The following is a 20,156-nucleotide window of genomic DNA, read 5'->3' as shown; positions in this document are numbered from 1 at the left end:
GGGATGCAAACTAGTGCAGCCAATGTGAAATACAGTACAGAGATTCCTCAATAAATTAGAAGTAGAACACCGTATAATCCAGAAGTTACACTACTAGGTGTCAACCCAAAGAATACAAAAACACTAATTTGAAGGGATACATGCACCCCAATGTGTATTGCAACATTATTTATTATAACCAAACTATTGCAGCAACCCAAGTGTCCACTGGTAGATGAATGGATAAAGATGTGTTATACACAATGGAATTATTATTTAGCCATTAAAAGAATGAAATGCTGCCATTTGCAATGACATGGATGGATCTAGAGAGTATAATGCTAAATGAACTAAGTCAGCCAAAGACAAATATCAAATGATTTCATTCATTTGTGGAATTTAAAGTACAAAGCAAATGAACAAAGGGGGAAAAAAAGACCAAAAAACAGACTCCTAACTACAGAGAACAAACAGATGATTACCAGAGGGGAGGTGGGTAGAGGAATCGATGAAATTGGTGAAGGGATTATGTAAACACTTGTCTTTATGAGCACCGAGTAATCACTATTTTGTACACCTGAAACTAAAATAGCACTGTGTGTTAACTACAGCACAATTAAAAATAATTAAAAAATAAAAAAAGCCATCTAGGATTACTATATTTTTATTTTAACTTTTAGCATAGGACCCACCACTACTGACATTTCTTACCTCCCTCCATACCTCCTTCTCTCCCTTCCCTTCATTCAACTTCCTTTGCTAGATCGCGAGGTCCATGATAGCATGGGCCTTGGACAACTCGTTTACCATGGTAGCTTCAGCACATAGAAGAGTATGTGATTCTTTTTTTCAAATATAATTTATTGTCAGGTTAGCTAACATACAGTGTATACAGTGTGTTCTTGGCATAGCGAGTAGATTCCCATGATCCATCGCTTACATACAACACCCAGTGCTCATCCCAAGTGTCCTTAATGCCCATCACCCATTTTTCCCTTCCCCCCAGCTTCCTTCATCAATCCTCAGTTTATTCTCTGTATTTAAGAATCAAAGAATATGTGATTCTTAATATTCCTCAGTAATATTTTAATTAAAGCATAAATGAATGGATTAGTGCTGACCTAACTACTATTTCTTAATTTCACTTGTTTTAAGGTTTTTGTTTTTGTTTTTGTTTTTGTATACTATAAAGAGGAGCCACCAAACAATCCTGCTGCCCCATCTGAGAAGGAGAAGGAACCAATATTAATGTTCTGACAACCAACTGTCCAGTTGTCTCTTAAAGGAATCTATATCTTATACATTGTGTTAATTATTTAGTTCTTAGTAGTAAAAGTCTGCATGAAAAACAACTGCTAACCCTTCTCATTTATTCCAACCCCCCAGGAATGCCTCTAAGATTCATCTAGAAAAGGGGAACGCAGACACCAAAGAGGTGCACATATAAAAGCATCTCCTTCATCCTGAATCTGATATTCAAATGGCTGATATGAAGAATGCTGAAAAGAGAAATGTCAGTATTCTCATATAGAAGAGATTTAATTTTATTTCTAAGTAAAAAAGATTAAGGTCTTAAAAAAAAGCATTATGTATCTAGACCATTTAAAAAATCTAAACCTAAAGTTAAAATATACAGTCTCTCATTGCCTCTGTTTTACCTACCTCACAGATTCTCTACTCTAACCCTAAGTTTCTCCACTAGAATTACCTGGGGACACTTTTAAATATTACAGATCCTGGCCTACTCAGAGACAGCATTGATTTAAGTGGGGCCAAATCACCTAAGAGCCTTCAATTCTCATTAAAACTACCTTTTAGGAATGGTGAAATATTGTTTGTAATATGTAGAGAATGAAAATGGTTTAAATATCCTTAAAATGTTATTGTTTTCAAAGCAGGTGTAATAGAAAAATAGTAACGTAGTATAGTATGAAAAGCTCAGGTTTACAGGAAAGAACAATAAGCAAATGGTCCTGCATAAAGTAGATCTATTAAAGTTTCCCTAGAATGTTCTCAGGTTTTCACTCAAAAATAAAGTTAGCTGAATCTGACTTCTCTGTGACTCCTAATTGGTTTTCCTTTGTGGAATGTGTGTGACTGATGACGAGAGGGAGTGTGAATGTGTGTGCGTATGAGAGAGAGAGAGAGGTTTTCAGCACGTGTTGCTGTCTGGGACTCTGGGGATGAAGCTAGATGTTCACTTTGGTTGTGGCTAACCTTGCCTAGACTTCTAGAGGCATAGAATATCTCAGACCCGATGACAGAGGAGGAAGCGGACAAAGGGAATATGCCTCTATAATCTTACACTCAGGGGCAAAAAAGTCTTTCAACTCCAAAATCCCAAAATGCTGCCAAAAATGAAACAGATGATAAATTCAGGACCTTGGGCAGTTTGATCAAAGGAAAAACAAAATGTAATTAAATTTGTCAAATAAAACTGATGGGATTCCCTGCCACCAACCCCCATTTAAGAAGGTTGAGAGAGAGAAATGCCCTTCAGGACTTTCATCATCCTTTCTTGGGCTTGGGCCTGACTCCCCAGGGCAAACTGAGTTCTGCTGTGCCCTCTGGACTGTGTCATCATCACCAGTGGTTTTAGCCTGAACTCAGAGAAAAACAAACATCACACCTGAAGGCTTCGAGATGATTTACTTTGACCACATTTAAAGGTGAAGTGGTTCAGGCCAGGGAAACCCTGTGATCAAATATAGTCTCAGGGTGGGTCTAGCTGAGCTCACTGCCCACCTACTGCATTGCCACCTCAACCATGTCTGATTTGTCTCCTAACCCAACCAAGTCTAGCAGGGCCAAGTCAAAGCACTGAGCAGGGAGGTAATCTGTGACTGCAGGACAAATGCTGTCATTTGAGGTCTAGAGACAGGGAGTGAGAAGCTCCTGTGTGTCATGCTATGCAAAAAACAGACCCAAGACCTGGTTTAGCCTAGCATACTAATGTCTTAAGATTTTTAGGAACCCAGAAAGAAACTGATCTAAAACACAAAGCCTACGGGATTGAATTTTAATGATCTCTGTTAGCATTTAGTCAGGATTCAGGATTTTAGTATCCTAGTCCTGTCAAAAATTGATGTAAAGGAAGTGTATTCAAAGATAGAGTCATGACTGCAAAGGCTTAAACCTTTCATTAAAAAAATTAAAACATGTAGGGGCACCTGTGTGGCTCAGTCGGTTGAGTGTCTGACCTCCGTTGAGGGACCCACCTCAGCTCAGGTCATGATATCACAGTTCATGAGTTGGAGCCCCGATTAGGCTGGCTGCTGTTAGTGCAGAGGCCGCACTGGATCCTCTGTCACCCTCTCTCTCTGCCCCTCCCCTGTTCATGCTCTTTCTCTCAAAAATAAATAAAACAGTAAAAAAAATTTCTTTTATAAAGACATTTAAAACATGTAAGTCCTCAATACTGAACAGGGAGGGTGGCGTTGGGGGAGTTTAGAGCTTAGAAGAAATAGGAATATATATGAAACAACCAACACAACATCTACATTTTCCTTGGAGAAATATATTCAGTAATAAACCAAATATTTTATTCTATTTTACTCCCAGTATATTCTACTCTACGCTGTTCTATTAATTTGATCAAAGTTAACAAACACTGAATCTCAGTTGCAAATTCACTTTCCCAAGAAGCAAGAAAGTGGCCCAAATTTTAATTTTCTAAATTATATTTAACAAAAAAATAGAAAAAGAAAAGGTGATCAAAACCTTAATGCCATGTGGACAAGAAAGGAGAAAAAAGGAGAGAGAGAGAGATTTATTTCCTGTTTTGAATACATAAGATTAAATACCATTATACCATAGGTGGCAGAAGTAATCATATACTAAGGCGTAAAACTGCATGCATGCAGTTTAGTGATTTTCAGATACCCAGTTCGGTAAAAGACGTCATCACTTTCTCCCATCAAATTAAAGAGAGCTATAAAAGTAAATTTTTTTTTAATGTCTGTGATATAAAGGGTGCTGTATCTCACCTGCCATCAAGTTGGAGCAATGTGCTAGAACTTGCTGGTAAACATCATGCTGTATTATGTATCGAAAGAGATAATACCTCTTATATATTTGGTTGGAAGATGGTAATCAACAGACAAGTGCTCTCCTGATACTCACAGGAGGGAGCAAAAGAGATCAAATGCTTCTTACCCTCTGCAAATAACTGTCTGCAAATGCCGGGGTCTGTCAGGATTCCAGAAGATAGCGAACACACTGGAGCTGGTGAAGCACTGATTCTTTGACTCTGATGTTGCACCTTATCATGGTGTGCAAATTATTTAGCAACCGCCACATTATTTATAGGTATGAATTGTACAAATTAATCTCATAAATAATTCATGTTGGTGCTGTGAATGAAGGGTATACCACAGTAAAATAAAAATTTATTCCTGCAAAGAGGACGTTGATTGTCATTAGATTCTATTTCTTTTCAAACAATACTTTGAGAATAGTGCATGTGGCTTTTTAAGGTTTAGAACCAAGATTGTGGAGAGTAAGGTGAAGAATAGCAGTATCTGATAATCCATTAGAATGCTCTAACGTATAAAGGGACTTGAGGCAATTAAGTAGAGATTTCTGGTGTGAGTTGTCCAGATAACTACATTGCTTTTAAAATTCACGTTGGGTGTATTTCTACAAATAATAAGTAGAAATCTTTTAATGTGGACACAATTTTAAAAATGTCTTTTTTCTTAATGATAGTTCTGAAATACACAGACTCATATGTAGAGATGCTTTGAGAAGGAAGATAATAGATCTAGTTCTAACCCAGTGGCAGGCTGTCAAACTCTTTCACCAATCAAAAAACAAGACTATGACTCAGGTACCTCATAATTCATCTTAGAAACTTGAGATGGCAGCACAAATGTCACTTCCCCACAGTAAGACATAAGAATGTCACTGTGGACCTGAGAGAAAGACAGTCGCAAGTTTGTTTGCTAGTAGACTCCTAGGGAGCTGAACACAAAAATCCAATAAATAATTAGCTCTCCTGTGACAGGCTTCTGAATTACTGTGATACATTAATTGGACAAAATTAGCATGAATTAAGGCAAATAAGTATAACATGTAATTTATTACTTACTAAGCATGGTGCTGCAGTAGAAGCTTCGGATTTCCCTTAAGATTGCTTTAACAGCTATAATGCATTCCTTAATTTACTCTGTGGAAAATCAATTTTTTCAGAGTTCATTAAGCACCAATATGTTACAATGCAGCTCTCTAGAGCATAGAGCTTCAATACATTATGCAAATCCGTGCCAGTGTGGTACCAACATGTAAATAGCAGTAATATTATTGTCAGCTTCCTAGGGATAAGAGTGACCAGAATAAGCACACCTAGAACTTCTTGAATCTGTTGACTGTGTGTGGTAGGGCCCTGGCACGCTGTCCTTTGCTAACCAAAGGGCCAGTGTTTTTGCAGGATGTATCAAAGCTTCTGTCAATGTCTGGCAGCAGTGTTGTTTCTTTCTAATCTCATGTCTTGTCTATGCCAAACAACAAATCAACAAGTGTTTAGTAAGTATATTATTAGCACAGACCCAGTGGAGTCGTTTTTAAATTTTAATGGATTCTATGTTTCATATACCTCATTTGAGCCAGAGGAAGGGTTTATGCTATCAAAGCCACCACTTCCTAGAGCTAAACCTCACATCCTCACTTCACTTGGCATCAGTCTATATATGTTACATTATTACCAACAACAACAAAAAAATGTAACATATGATTTGACTGAAAATAATTTTGTAAAAAGTGGTGTATTCAAGAAAAACGTAATCAAAAGCAATTTGGCTGGCTATAAAATTTGATATAAAGAGTATTGTTATAAAAAAGGATATCCATGATATAGAGGTATTCAGGGGTTGGTGATTTTGGTGCCCTGAGCACCCCTAAAATTCATGTGTTGAAGTCCTAACCCCCAATATGATAATACTTGGAGATGGGGCTCCTGGGAGGAGATTAGGTTTGGATGAAGTCATGCTCTTATGATGCAATAAGAAGAGAGACCAGAGGGGCACCTGGGTGGCTCAGTCAGCTAAGCATCTGACTCTTGATTTCAGCTCAGGTCATGATCTTGTGGTTCCTAAGATCAAGCCCCACACTGGGTTCTGTGCTGACACACAGCATGGCACCTGCTTAATTCCTTTTCTTCCTTTCTCTCTGCACCTCATCCACTTGTGCGCGCGTGCACACACACACACACACACACACATGCTGTCTCTCAAAATTAATAAATAAACATGGGGGGAAAAAAGAAGAGGCACTAGATGATTTGCTTGTTCTTTCTGTGTCTACCATTTGAGGATACAATAAGAAGCTAGCCAACTGCAAGCCAGGAAGAGGACTCCTACCAGAACCAACCATGCTGACACCCTAATTTCAGACTTCCAGTCCCAGCTCTATGAGAATTAAATTTCTGTTGCTGATGTCACGGAGTCCATGGTATCTTGTATGGTGGCTCAAGCTCAGACGAACAGCTGGAGCAATCTCAATGTGCCCAGTTTGGTGGATTACACAAATAATCTTAATTTTTAAATATTAATAAGGATTAGAAGGAAATAACTCATAACCAAAAACATTTAAAAAAAGGAAAAACTTCTAGACTTAGTAAAAGAACAAAAAAAACCCTACTGAAATAAAAAGTTAAAAAGTACTGAAGAAGCCAAATTTTCTGCTAAATTCCATATACTGTAATTGTCATGAAGAAATCCCTGACATATCTCAATGAATGAGAGACATCACATTTTCATCAGTGAATTTTTAGTACATAGAGCAGAATGAAGGAGAGCTGGGTTAGGAAACCAGCTAGAGAACTAATCTTTAAGTATTTAATTTACATGGTGAATGAGACTGTTTTTAGTAGTATAATAGCTGTGAAAGTAATTTCATAGCTTTAAGTAATTATTAGGGCACCAAAAGCTCTGGAAACATAACAAGATGGTTTAACTGGTATTTCCATATTTTCTCTCAGAGAGAGGCACAAAAAAATATTTGCTATGAACTGGAGAGTGAAATAAAATGTGATAGACTCTCATAGGCAGTAGGTAGGGATCTCCTGGGGCTTTGGTTTTGCTGAATGAAGCATCATCACCCAAGGGGCAAAACTGATCATCTGGACTAAGAGGAGACACTGAGCTCCGTCTCATTCTCCCAGAGTGATGGTCCCTGCCTCTTTCCCTTGTGAAATTCTCAATCTCTCTTCTAAATACATGGTGAACAAATATTTAAAGAGTATCACTTGTAACGGGCATTCTAGTGATCATGACTTGCTCCACATGCCACTCTTTCCACAGTTCTTTTGTCCCCGCAACATAGAAACATTAATTTGATGTTTTCTGGTGCAGTCACCATCACACTGGAATTTTTCAAATCAGTTGGGAAGAAATGAGTGTTAAGAGGGCTGAGGAAGATTACATTTGCTTGTGACCGGTTTGATTCCCTGACTACATGACTTTATATGGACATAGATTATGTGGGGATACCTGACACGTCTAGAAAGTGCTGACCACATTTAAATTTTGGCAATAAGAGCTCATAAATATTTATTTTACAGTGTAGGTTTTGTGAATGTGTTTGATAAACAAATATGATGGTAAGGTCAACAAAGCATGACTCAAAAAGCATTTACAGGACAGACTGTTATGATATATTGTATCAGATCTCTGATTTATAAGGAGTAGCTAGAAAAGAATTTACATGATAAAATGCAGCATTTACTGCCTGTAGAGTATATAAAATACTAACCCAATCTGTATGGCAGAAGTTTATATGACTTTTATTACAGGTACTTTGGTTGTTGCCATCTACTTCATAGTTATTTTTGGGGGTCCTTGTAATATTCATTTTAAAAATTAATACTCTCAGATGAGATTAAAATCTAAGTATCTGGTAAACAACATATATCCTGAAAGATTACATTGTGAATGAGACTGTTTTTATTAGTATAATAGTTATGAAATCTTATGATTTTTCATTTAAGTAGTGCTATTAGAATGAAACCTTTTAAAGATGCATAATTTCTCACTTTCCTAGCAATATTTTCTTTTTATGTAACTATGTTTTCTGAAAGTGCTTTGAATAATAAAAATTGTTTGGTCTGAGATTAATAACCATGTCTGCATTTTGTTTACTTCTGTGTTTGATAATAATAATGTCATGTTTGCATAGTACTTTTAATGTTGTGCTTTCACATTTATTACAACATACTGTTCTTACAATAACCATCATACAAATAAATCACTTCCTGGAGATCTGGGTGGCTCAGTTAGTCAAGCATCTGACTCTTGATTTCTCCTCAGGTCATGATCTCTTAGTTGTGGGATCAGATAGAGCCCTGTCAGCCATATTGGTCTCTGTGCTGACAGTGCGGGGCCAGTGTGGGATTCTGTCTCTCCTTCTCTCTGTCCTCCCCTGCTTATGCACTCTCTCTTCTCTTTTCTCCCCGCCTCCTCTCTCAAAAGAAATAAACTTAAGAAACAAACAAAAACAAATAAATCACTTCCTAGTTAGGGACATTTTATGTGGGATTTTTTAAACATAAACATTGAGTCACATGTCTGGATTTGTACCTGGTCTTTGCTTTCCACATACGACATAAGAATACCCAAAGATTATTGAGCACTTACAACTGTCAGCCATTATGTTTTTTATAATTTATTCAATTTAATGGATGAGCCATGCATAGCATGGACATCTTTACCATTTTTTCTTTATAAATTAGGAAATTGAGGCTTAAAGAGATTAAAGTGATTGGCCCAAGGTTACAGAGCTTGTAAATGACAGGGCTAGTAATGGAATCTTGGCCTTCCATGAACTTAAAGCCTGATTTTAATCACAACACTAGACTACATTTCCTTAAACCATGGTAACTAGGGATCTGGTTCCCACAGAATGATGCTTTGGTGATGTGATCTTTCCTACCTGAGATGTAAACTGTGGGCTATATGGGAACAGCATGGGGAGTTTAATATCTGGTTCTTATAACCATCATTCTCTTTGCAGGAAGATTTACCAGATTTTTCACCATCTCCATTATAATGCTACCCAAATCAAATAGAAAACGGAATTCCTAAAAAAATTTTTTCAGAGGCTCCTGGGTGGCTCAACTGGTTAAAAGTTCAACTTTGGCTCAGGTCATAATTTCATGGTTCATGAATTCAAGCCCAATGTGGAGCTCTGTGCTGACAGCTCAGACCCTGGAGCTGCTCCGGATTCTGTGTGTGTGTCTCTCTCTGCCCCTCCCCTGTTCATGCTCTGTCTCAAAAATAATTTAAAAAAAACATTAAAAAATTTTTAAAAAGAAAATTTCAAGATCTCAGTCTTTTTTTTTGAACATTTATTTATTTTTGAAAGACAGAGAGAGACAGATCATGAGCAGGGGAGGGGCAGAGAGAGAGGGACACACAGAATCGGAAGCAGGCTCCAGGCTCTGAGCTGTCAGCACAGAGCCTGATGCGGGGCTCGAACCCATGAACTGTGAGATTGTGACCTGAGCCAAAGTCGGACGCTCAACCAACTGAGCCACCCAGGCGCCCCCCAAGATCTCAGTCTTAACATTACTGATTTTTCTCTCACAAGGATTATATTTGCTGTTCAGTATAGAGAAGCTGGATTGAGAAGCAAATATCCAAAGTGTGATAGAGACAGGAGCTCCGACTAAGCTAAATAGGGCAGCCCAAGGAAGCCCAGTGTGAGGAAAACATTAAAGGTGATGGGTGCAGAACCATGAAGACAGAGCTGACTGTCAAGTCTGAATGGGAAATAAGAAATCTATCAAGACTGGGAGAAAGTTGTGTGACAAGAGCTTGAGTGAGCTATTTAGACCACAGTAGTACCCTTGATGAGGAATGAAGGTGAGCAAAGATGAACATGACTACGGCCTACCTAGTTCCTGCTGGGAACTTGGTGTGTGCTTTGTGTGATTCACTCAATAACCTTGTTAGTTAGGAATAAGCATTCCTATTTTGTAAAGAAGGAATGGACTCAGAAGCAAAGTAATTAGGACTAGTAAGTGATGTTATATTTGAGCCAATGACTACAGACTCCAATCCATTCCTTTCGTACTGCCCTGAATATAACAAAAGCAAAGTTTTTCTTTTATGCAATGACTGTAATTAATAGGTAGGGATGTGACTGCTTAAAGGAACCATGCAGGACTGGATATTAATACAGTTAAATCAATGGTCCAAAATGTTCGTGCCTTTGAAATTTCAGGAAACTATTTTGAGTAACTCTTGTTATCAATCATTTTTGTGAGAGGATTAATTTTTGTTCTCTGATTAACATGCATTGTTAATCAAACTTATCTGTACATTTAGACAGATAACTAAAACTCCACAGTTATGCTAGAATCCTTCCTTTCTTTGTTCCTCACATTCAGTTATAAGCCAGCTTACATGAGCCTACTTCCAAAATGGTTCTTGAAATATTATGCCCCTTTTTATTCCCGTATCTAATAACCTGGGGAACATCTTAGTCATCTCTTACCTGGATGCCAGATGCCTGCTGACACAGTTTCTGAGTAAACCTTCCTTCACCTAATCTTTCCTCCTAACTGCAACTATACTTATTAATACTCATCCATGGCTCCCGCTTACAGAAGAATTCAAAATCTTATGGCACAGCAAATAAGGCCTTTCATAATCAAGCCCTAATCTATTTTACCAGCTTCATATCTTGCTACTTTGTTCCTAAACAGTAGTGCTTCAGTCCATCTGGATTTATGTTTGGCAAGAGACTTGAAACTCTGAGATTTTACCCTATTCATAAGGTAGGAAGCTTACTTGCAACAGTTTCATGAGTTTTCCCAAAAGACAAAAGATTCTTGGGTCAGCAACACAGGACTTTATTACTTATAGCAATAGCAGCACCTAAAATATCAGTATTTTTTGCACTGATTTCCAAGACAGTAATTCCCACACAGTAACTCATAGGGCTGGGGGATACTGCACATGCAGAAGGTTGAATTACAAGAGAAAAACTGAGCACAGGGCAAATAGTCTTTTATAATGGGCAGCAGGCATGGCATCTTTGGCTCTGGAGGGAAATATTCATCCTTAGTTTACTCGATAATAAGTATGTCTGTATTTTGTTCTGGAGAGAGACACTATCTCTATCCTATTTTCCTGTAAGGCAAAGGGGAATGGTGATCAAATCATGTTAGTAGAGGTCTTTTGAGGAATGGTAGATGCAGCAGTCAGTTAAACATAAGACTTGCAACAGTTTGGGGGAACTGTAACAGGGTGATTTGTTCATGAGGAAGCCTCCTGGGGGCTGACAAACCACAGATCTTAATGTCACTCCCTCTCCACTAAGATTCTCACTCATTTTCCATTTTCTTACCCTTACCCAAATGCCAGGGTTTTTTGCTCCCCCTCACTGAAGTGAAATCAGTCTGTCCCACACCTGTAGCTATAGTGCCATATTTTTTTCCAGTTATCTCTTTTACATCCTAATCTTTCATCTGGGGATATGAAATATAAGAGGGACAAGTGCATTTTTATAAACCTTAGAGAGACGCATTATGCCACCCACTTTGGCCCATGTAGGCCATTGTTGGGGACTTGGTGAGCAGCATGCTTAAATAAGTATTCATTATTCTTATCATCTAGAATCACGATGATCTAGTAAGAGAATCCGGGAGCCAGAACCACAATTACATTTGAGTCCCCTTTTAACCAGCCTGGCACCCAGAGGTTATAACAACCAGCTTACCTGGGGTTACTGTTAAGGGAAAGAAAGATGTATCATATTCAGGAATAGTCAGGGCAGAATGTCAGATTTTCAAAATAGATCCACATAATGCCCCAGCTTTTTTTACCTGCTCCTTGCTCATGAAGCAGGTCAGAAAAAAGCATCCTTTTCTGAGACAACCAACTTCAGTGACCAAACTGACTTGCTAACACTATGGACTAGGAAGTAAGGGAGGTAAAGTCAGAAATATTTTTTACTTGACATTTAAGGAAGTCTTTCTAGTGCTCAATAAAATAAGATCCTGTGTATGCATGGAAGGTCTATTGAATATCTGGAATATAAACCCACTGTTGAATGACTTTTTTTTGGTAAAAATATTATCATTTTATTTTTATATAGTTTATTACCAAGTGGTTTCACCAGTGCTCTTCCCCACAACTGCCCCTCTCTATGACCATCATCTTCCTTCCCCTTCCCCCCTCCCTCTTCAGCCCTCAGTTAGTGCTTAGCATTCAAAAGTCTCTCATGATTTGCCTCACTCCCTCTCCCCAACTCTTCCCCACCTTTCCCATTCCCATGAAACCAAGAGTTGAATGGCTTTTGCAATAAAAAGGGAAGCATTATCAGAAGGTAAACTGTTTGAGAACCCAAAATACAACACAGATTATTTTAAGGGGCACAGTGGCAGAGCCAGAATAAATGATCTAACTAGCACAACTTCATAACTAAAAAAATGTCAACAATGATGAGATACCAGCAATAGCTTCAAGAGGGAGATGAAAGTTCTGACAGAGGTAATCTGCTAGGAGAGAAAGGAAGCAATGCCCCTTGTAAAGCATCTTCTCTCTATGTGTGACAAATAGGTCAAATATGGCAGAAGCCACGGTCTGGCATGCAGTAGAAGCATCTGTGTCTAAACATAGTCTTTTATTTTGTGCTTGGTCTATGACTGTGAATGTTTCCATTTTCATTAAGATAAAGGATCATTAGAATCATGACAATCTACGTGGTTTAGGGTCTATTAGCAGCTTGATTTCACTCTTTCTCATTAAAGAACTGTATATTCTATAGGCATCTACATAAGTGACCCAGACATTTTGGTCAAAAGCTACAATTTGTTTCCTCAGTTTACAACTTCAAAAAGGAGTATCTTTAATGTTATAGTCTATAGCTTTCCAAGTGGTAGACCGAAAACTGGTAATGGTCTAAGAATTAGTAAAAATATAACAAAATTCATCAAGGGGAGTAGCAATGAGAACAGCTTTGTATTACACCCACTGAGTAGAACTACCAAATATATTTTGATCTTGTCATAGCTGCTGCTGAGTTGAACAACCACAACAATTCAATAAACAACATCAAGATGCAGTTTAGCTGAACTATGAGTGAACCAGGCCTAGATATTTTGGGTGATTTCTGTCAAGCAAGAGCTCCATTGAGTCCACAGCTTTGATTCAGATGGCAGAGTGGAGAAGTTGTTTCTCCTACAGGGAGAGCTGCCACTATTTCATATAAAGCCAAGATGCTGTGGCCAGATTGTCATGTTCTTGGCTACACCCTTTATCTGATGAGGAAGGTCTGTTGGATCTTTCCCATCTTGTTAGTCATTGAAGCTAAGCTGACCCATTCTAAAATGATAATATCAGAACAGGTTACAAGACATCTTTGAATCAGGTGTTCAGTTTCACTAGGAACCTAGCAGTAAGTAGTATCTAATTTTCAAGCAAATGGACCTGAAGTCATGTCAGGGAGGTTGACATTCTTTGCCAGAGGCCCCCATTGGTCAAATCATCAGTCATAGAGACTTAAATCACAAAGACGTCATAAGATCTGTAGGGCTCCAAAGACACCAGCACTTTTCTGCATGTAGCTTTCCCTTGTCAGAAGAATCTCACTGACACATTTGGAATGGCGAAGCACAGCATATGATATATCAATTCCTACTATACATTCAGATGTAGAAACAACAAAATTATTGAATTGGCCCAAATGACCATTCCCACGTGTCATGTTTCTCTTCAAATCTGTGAAACTTCCCCAAATCCCATTAGCTTGTGATACACACAGGAAAGGGAGACCCATGGAAAACTTTCACTTACCATCTAATATTTTCCAAAAACACAACCTGCCTTAATTTCTGCGCTATTGTTCATACAAATCCTTCTGCCTGATATATCCTTCTAATCTCTCTCAGTGTGGCACATTTTGTCTTTCTTAGAGCCCAGCTCAGGTACAGCATTCTCTGTTAAGGCTTTGCTAACTACATTCATTGGACTGTGCATATTGCTGTCCTTTCAGTGTTCGCATGGCCTGTTTCTGCTATGGGAGGAATCATATTGTGCTGTAATTATTTGTTTACATGTTTCTCCACACAGCTAATTTGTATGATTTTCAGGGGAGGGGCCCCCATGTTCCCCTGTAGACCTGCTCTATCAAACCCACCCACTTTGGCAGGTATCTATCCAAAGAAGTTCCTTCCCTGCTATCCTAAGCACACAGCCCAGGCCAGGACTGGCACCATCCCAAAGTGACTCCTGGCCTGAGAAGAGGAAGAGTAATTTCATATACCAGTATACCCACAGTTCCTGTAGCTGGGCCTCTTAGCTGGCTGTTCAGGGAGCAAGTCCTGCCCTTTGGGGCACCTACAGCTGTGATGGGGAGGCTAATTGCAGATAATTAGGCTGACTTCCAGCCCCACCCACCAGTGAATCAGCAGAGGCTGCAAACATGCATTTCAACAGCATGGGGAACAAATCTCTTCCAGTACGTCCACAGCAGGCAAAACAGGTTACTGCAGCCAGCTTGGCTGAAGGCAGTCATGGTTCAGTCACAACAGGAAGACACACGCAGCCCACACAAGGGATACCTCTGAAGCACCTGGTTCTGGTGACCAAGGAGATTGTGCTATAGTCACCATGGGACCGCTTCCACACAAGGCCACTATTCTCAAGACAAGTATGTAATTTGTAACTGACTTACCTAATATATACATGAGAGTTATAAAAAAACAAACATGAGAGTTATACAAAATGAGGAGACAGAAGAATATGTCTCAAATTAAAAAATAAGACAAAATCACAGTAAAAGAGCTACATATAATGGAGATAAGGAGTATACCTAATAAAAAATTCAGAGTAATAGTCATAAATATACTCACTGGACTTGGGAAAGAGTGAATAAACTCAGCGAGAACTTTAACAAAGAGATAGAAAATGTAAAAAGAAGGAGTCAGAGCTAAAGAATTCAATAACTGAAATTAAAAATAAACTACAGGGAATTAACAGCAGATTAGAGGACGCAGAGGAAGAGATCATTGATCTGGAAAACAGCGTAATGGACAGCAACTAAGAAAAACAGCAAAAAGAAAAAAGAATAATAAAAAAATAGAGTAGGTAAAGGGAACACTGTGACATTGTCAAACATAATAACGTTCATATTAGAGGGATCTCAGAAGGAAAAGAGAGAGAGAGAAAGAAGGGAATAAAAAACTTATTTAAAGAAATAGATAGTTGAATCATTCTTCAGGACAGATCACCAATTAGGCCACAAAACAAGTTTCAGTAAATTTAAGAGGTCTGAAATATCAAACATCTTTCTCAACCACAATGGTATGAAGCTGAAAGCAATTATAAATAAAAACTGGAAAAACACAAACACATGGAGGATAAATAACATGCTACTAAATAACAAATGAGCTAAAAAAGAAATCAAAGAAGGAAATAAAAAAATACATGAAGATAAATTAAAATAAAAACACAATCATCAATATCTTTGAGACATGGTAAAAGCAGTTCTAAGGCGAAAGTTTATAGTAATACAGGCCTACCTCAAAGCACAGGAAAAATGAAAAACAACAACCTCACTTTATACCTAGAGGATCTAAAAACAACCAAACAAAGTCCAAAGCTAGTACAAGGAAGAAAATAAAGATTAGAGTAAAAATAAATGCAATTTAAACTAAAAAAAAAAAAAGATCAATGAAACCAAGAACTAGTTCTTTAAAAATAAATAAAATTAATAAACCATTAGCCAGACTCATCAAGAAAAGGAAGAAACTCAAAAAAATAGAATTAGAAATAAAGGAGGAAAAATAACAACCAACACTACAGAAGGATAAATAATTATGAGAATATTACGAAAAATCATATACTAACAAATCGCACCACCTAGAAGAAATGAATAAATCTATAGAAAAGTGGAATCTTCCAAAACTTAATCAGAAAGAAGTAGAATCAAGAATCAAAAGAATCCCAACAAACAAAACTACAAGATGAGATGACTTCACAGATGAATTCTACCTAACTTCTAAAGAAGAGTTCATCTCTATTCTTCTCAAACTTTCCAAAAAAAATAGAAGAGGTAGGAAAACTTCCAAACTCATCCTATAAGGCCAGCATTGCTGTGGTACCAAAATCAGACAAAGACACAAATACACAATGAAAGAAAGAAAAAAGAAAGCAAAGGAAAGGAAACTATAGGTCAATATCTCTGATTTGTAAATATCTTCAATAAAGTATTAGCAAACTGAATTCAACAATACATTAAAAGGATTATTTGTCACCATTAAGTGGGATTTTATTCCAAGGATACAAGTAGAGTTCAATTTTCATAAATCAATCAATGTGAAATATCATATTAACAAGATGAAGGAAAAAAGTCATACAAATATTCCAATAGATGCAGAAAGAGCATTTGACAAAATATTAAATCTGTTCATGGTAAAAAATACGTTTAGAGGAAACACACCTTGATATAATAAAAGTCATATGTGATAAACCCATAGCTAACATTATACTAAATGGTTAAGAATGGAAAGCTTTTTCTTTAAAATCAGGAACAGGGGCGCCTGGGTGGCTCAGTCAGTTAAGTCTCTGGCTTCGGCTCAGGTCAGATCTCACATTTGTGGGTTCGAGCCCCTGTCAGCACAGATCCTGGAGCCTGCTTCCGGTTCTGTGTCTCCTTCTCTCTCTGCCCCTCCCCCTCTCATGCTCTGTCTCTCTCTGTATCAAAAATAAATAAAAAAAAAAAATTAAAAAATTAAAAAAAAATCAGGAACAAAACAAGGATGTCCATTCTCACACTTGTATTTAACATAATAATGGAAGTCCTAACCACAGCAGTCATACAAGGAAAAGAAATAGAAATATCCAAATTGGAAGGGAGAAGTAAAACTGTCACTATTTGCAGGTGATATAATACTATGTAGAGAAAACTCTAAAGACCTCGCTAAAAAAACTATTAGAACTGATAAATAATTCAGAAAGTTGCAGTACATAAAATTAGCATATATACACCTGTTGCATTTATACACACCAATAATGAAGGAGCAGAAAGAAAAATTAAGATAACAATTCCATTTACAATTGCACCCAAAAGATAAAATATCTAGGAATAAATTTAACCAAGGGGGGTGAAAGATCTATACTATAGATCTGAAAACTCTAAAAAACTGAAGACAACAGAAAGAAATGGAAAGATATACCATGTTCATGGTTAGAAGAATATCATTAAAATGTCTATACTACTCAGAGCATTCTATGGATTCAATACAATTCCCATCAAAATACCAATAGTATTTTTTACACAACTAAAACAAATAATCCTAAAACTTGTAGGGAACAACAAAAGACCTTAAATAGTCAAAACAATCTTTATAAAGAACAAAACTGAAGATACCACATTCCTAGATTTCAAGATATAACCCTGTAAGGCTATAATAATTAAACAGTATGGTACTGGCACAAAAATAGACATACAGGTCACTGAAACAGCATAGAAACTCACATCTATATAGTCAATTAATATATGACAACAGAGGCAAGAATATACAATGGGGAAAAGACAGTTTTCAACAAATGGTATTGAGAAAACTGGGTAGCTACATCCAAAGGAATAAAACAGGACTGTCGAGGGCCGCCAAGTTTTCTGTCTGCCTCAGGCAAGGATTATCACTCCGTTGAGTGAGCCAGTAAACAAGATTTGCATCTGGAGGCTGGAGACTGCCATTTCCTGGTCAAAATAACTTTGGCGACTGTCTTGCTGAGCTAGGCGTGAGTGGCCAAGGCGCACAAAAGATCCAAACCGTATTCAGTGTTAGTTCTCCATCCCCCAAGATTGCCGAGGCAAAGTCGGGGCGCTTCTTTGATATGCATTCGACTCTGTAGCCTGCCTAGGTCAGCTTGCCTTGTCTCCCCCCCCCAAGACTATATAAAGAACAGTTCTTTGAATAAACGCTCTCTTTCGCCTGATCGGAGAACCTGAGTTCTGTCTTTACTCTCTGCGTCTCCCTCTCCTGCCCCCTTTTTCTCTCCCTCCCTCAGGAGAAGGACCCGGGACGATTCTCCGCAGAGAAACAGGTACCGCAGATCGCAGATCGCCAGGATGAGCGCCCCGGGTTATGACACAGGACCACTTTTTTTATACCATGCATAAAAACAAAACAAACTCAAAATGGATTACCCTAAGTGTAAGACCTGAAACCGCAAAACTCTTAAAAGAAAACACAGGAAATAGTCTTTTGGATATCAGTCTTAGCAACATATTTATGGATATGTCTCTTCAGGCAAGGAAAACAAAAGCAAAAATAAACTCTTAGAACTATACACAAATAAAGAGCTTTTGGACAACAAAGGAAACTATCAATGAAATGAAAAGACAACATACTGAATGAGAGGAGATACTTGCAATGTATCCAATAAGAGGTTAATATTCAAAATATATAAAGAACTTAACAAGTCAATACCAAAACATAAATCTGATTTTAAAAAATAGGTAGAGGACCTAAATAGACATTTTCCCAAAGAAGACATATAGATGGCAAACAAACACATGAAAAGGTACTCGACACCACCAAATCCCAGGGAAATGAAAATCATATATCACCTCACACCAGAGGTGTGAATGGATAGTATCAAAAAGATAAGAAATAACAAGTTTTGGCAAGGATGTGGAGGAAAGGAAACCTTCATGCACTGTTGGTAGGAATGTAAATTGGTGCAGCCACACTGGAAAACAGTTTCTCAAAAAGTTAAAAGTAGAAATACCATATTATCCAGCAACTCCACTACTGAGTAGTGTAAATACCTAGAGAAAACAATTACACTAATTAAAAAAGAATTTTACCTCTATGTTTACTGCAGCATTACTTAGAATAGCCAAGACATGGAACCAACCCAAATGTCCTGATAGACAAATCAATAACAAAGATGTGGTATGTGCACACAATGGAATATTACTCAGCCATAAAAAGAATGAATCTGTGCTATTTGTGACAATATTAATAAATACAGTGGGTAGTATGCTAAGTGAAATGAGTCAAGTAGAAAAAGACAAACACCATATGATTTCACTTACATATAGAATCTGAAAAACAAAACAAACAAATAAAAACAGACTCTTAAATATAGAGAACAAACAGGTGGTTGCCAGAAGGGAGGGTGGTTGGGGGAATGGCAAAATAGATAAGGGGAATTAAGAGGTACAAGTTTCCAGTTATAAAATAAATAAATCACTGAGATGAAAAGTACAGATGAAGGAATATGGGTGATACTATTTTAATAATTTTGTATGGTGACAGATGATGACTACATTTATTGTGTTGAGCACTGAGTAACTTATAGAATTGTCAAATTAATATGTTATATGCCTGAGACTAATATAACATTGTATGTCAATTATACATCAATAATAAAAATGTTTCTTAAAATATTATATGAGCATTCATTGAACATTTATAATATTATAAGCAGAATATAAATGATTTACTGAGATAAATGTAGGGCAGACTGAGTTTGTTTCCTGATTCTATTAACAGTGAGCTGGATCAAGTTACCTTACTTATTTCTGTCTTATTTTTTTCCTCTGATTAGGATAAATAGTAATAGTGTCTATCTCAGAAGACAGTCATGAAAAAAACAGATTAGAACATGTAAGGAGCATAGAGTAATGCCTGGTAACAATATGTGCCCAATAATCTACACAGCAAGTGACTGAGTCATGATTGGGATCCAATAAATATGGATTCTAAATATGTAACATTTGTGTTAATGGGTATAATACCCCTTACATACCATTTTGTGTTTTTAATGTCTATTATTTTATTTGATCCTAAAACACAACCATGAGATAAGTCAAGATTCCTTTATCTTGTTTGATGTAAAAAATAAAATTTCAAAAATGGTGACCTGTACATTGTCACATAGTTTGTTACTAACCAAGTGAAAATTTTTAGCTAGATCTTTTAATACTATTGTCTATACCTACTGTGTGTGACCACACTATCTTCATTTATTCTATCTCAGCCAGAGTAATGCCCAATGAGTCTGCTCACTATAGGTGTATCATCTTCTAACAATTTCTGAGAAGTAAATAGAGTGAATTACCAACAATTATATAAATGTATATGAATATTTTCACCAGATTTTCAACTCAATTTAAAATATACAGCAAATTACAAATTATCACAGTATAATTTATACTGT

Source organism: Suricata suricatta, chromosome 2 (assembly GCF_006229205.1).
Source record: "Suricata suricatta isolate VVHF042 chromosome 2, meerkat_22Aug2017_6uvM2_HiC, whole genome shotgun sequence".
In the NCBI taxonomy this organism is placed as follows: Eukaryota; Metazoa; Chordata; class Mammalia; order Carnivora; family Herpestidae; genus Suricata; species Suricata suricatta.
This window is presented reverse-complemented; position numbering follows the sequence as displayed.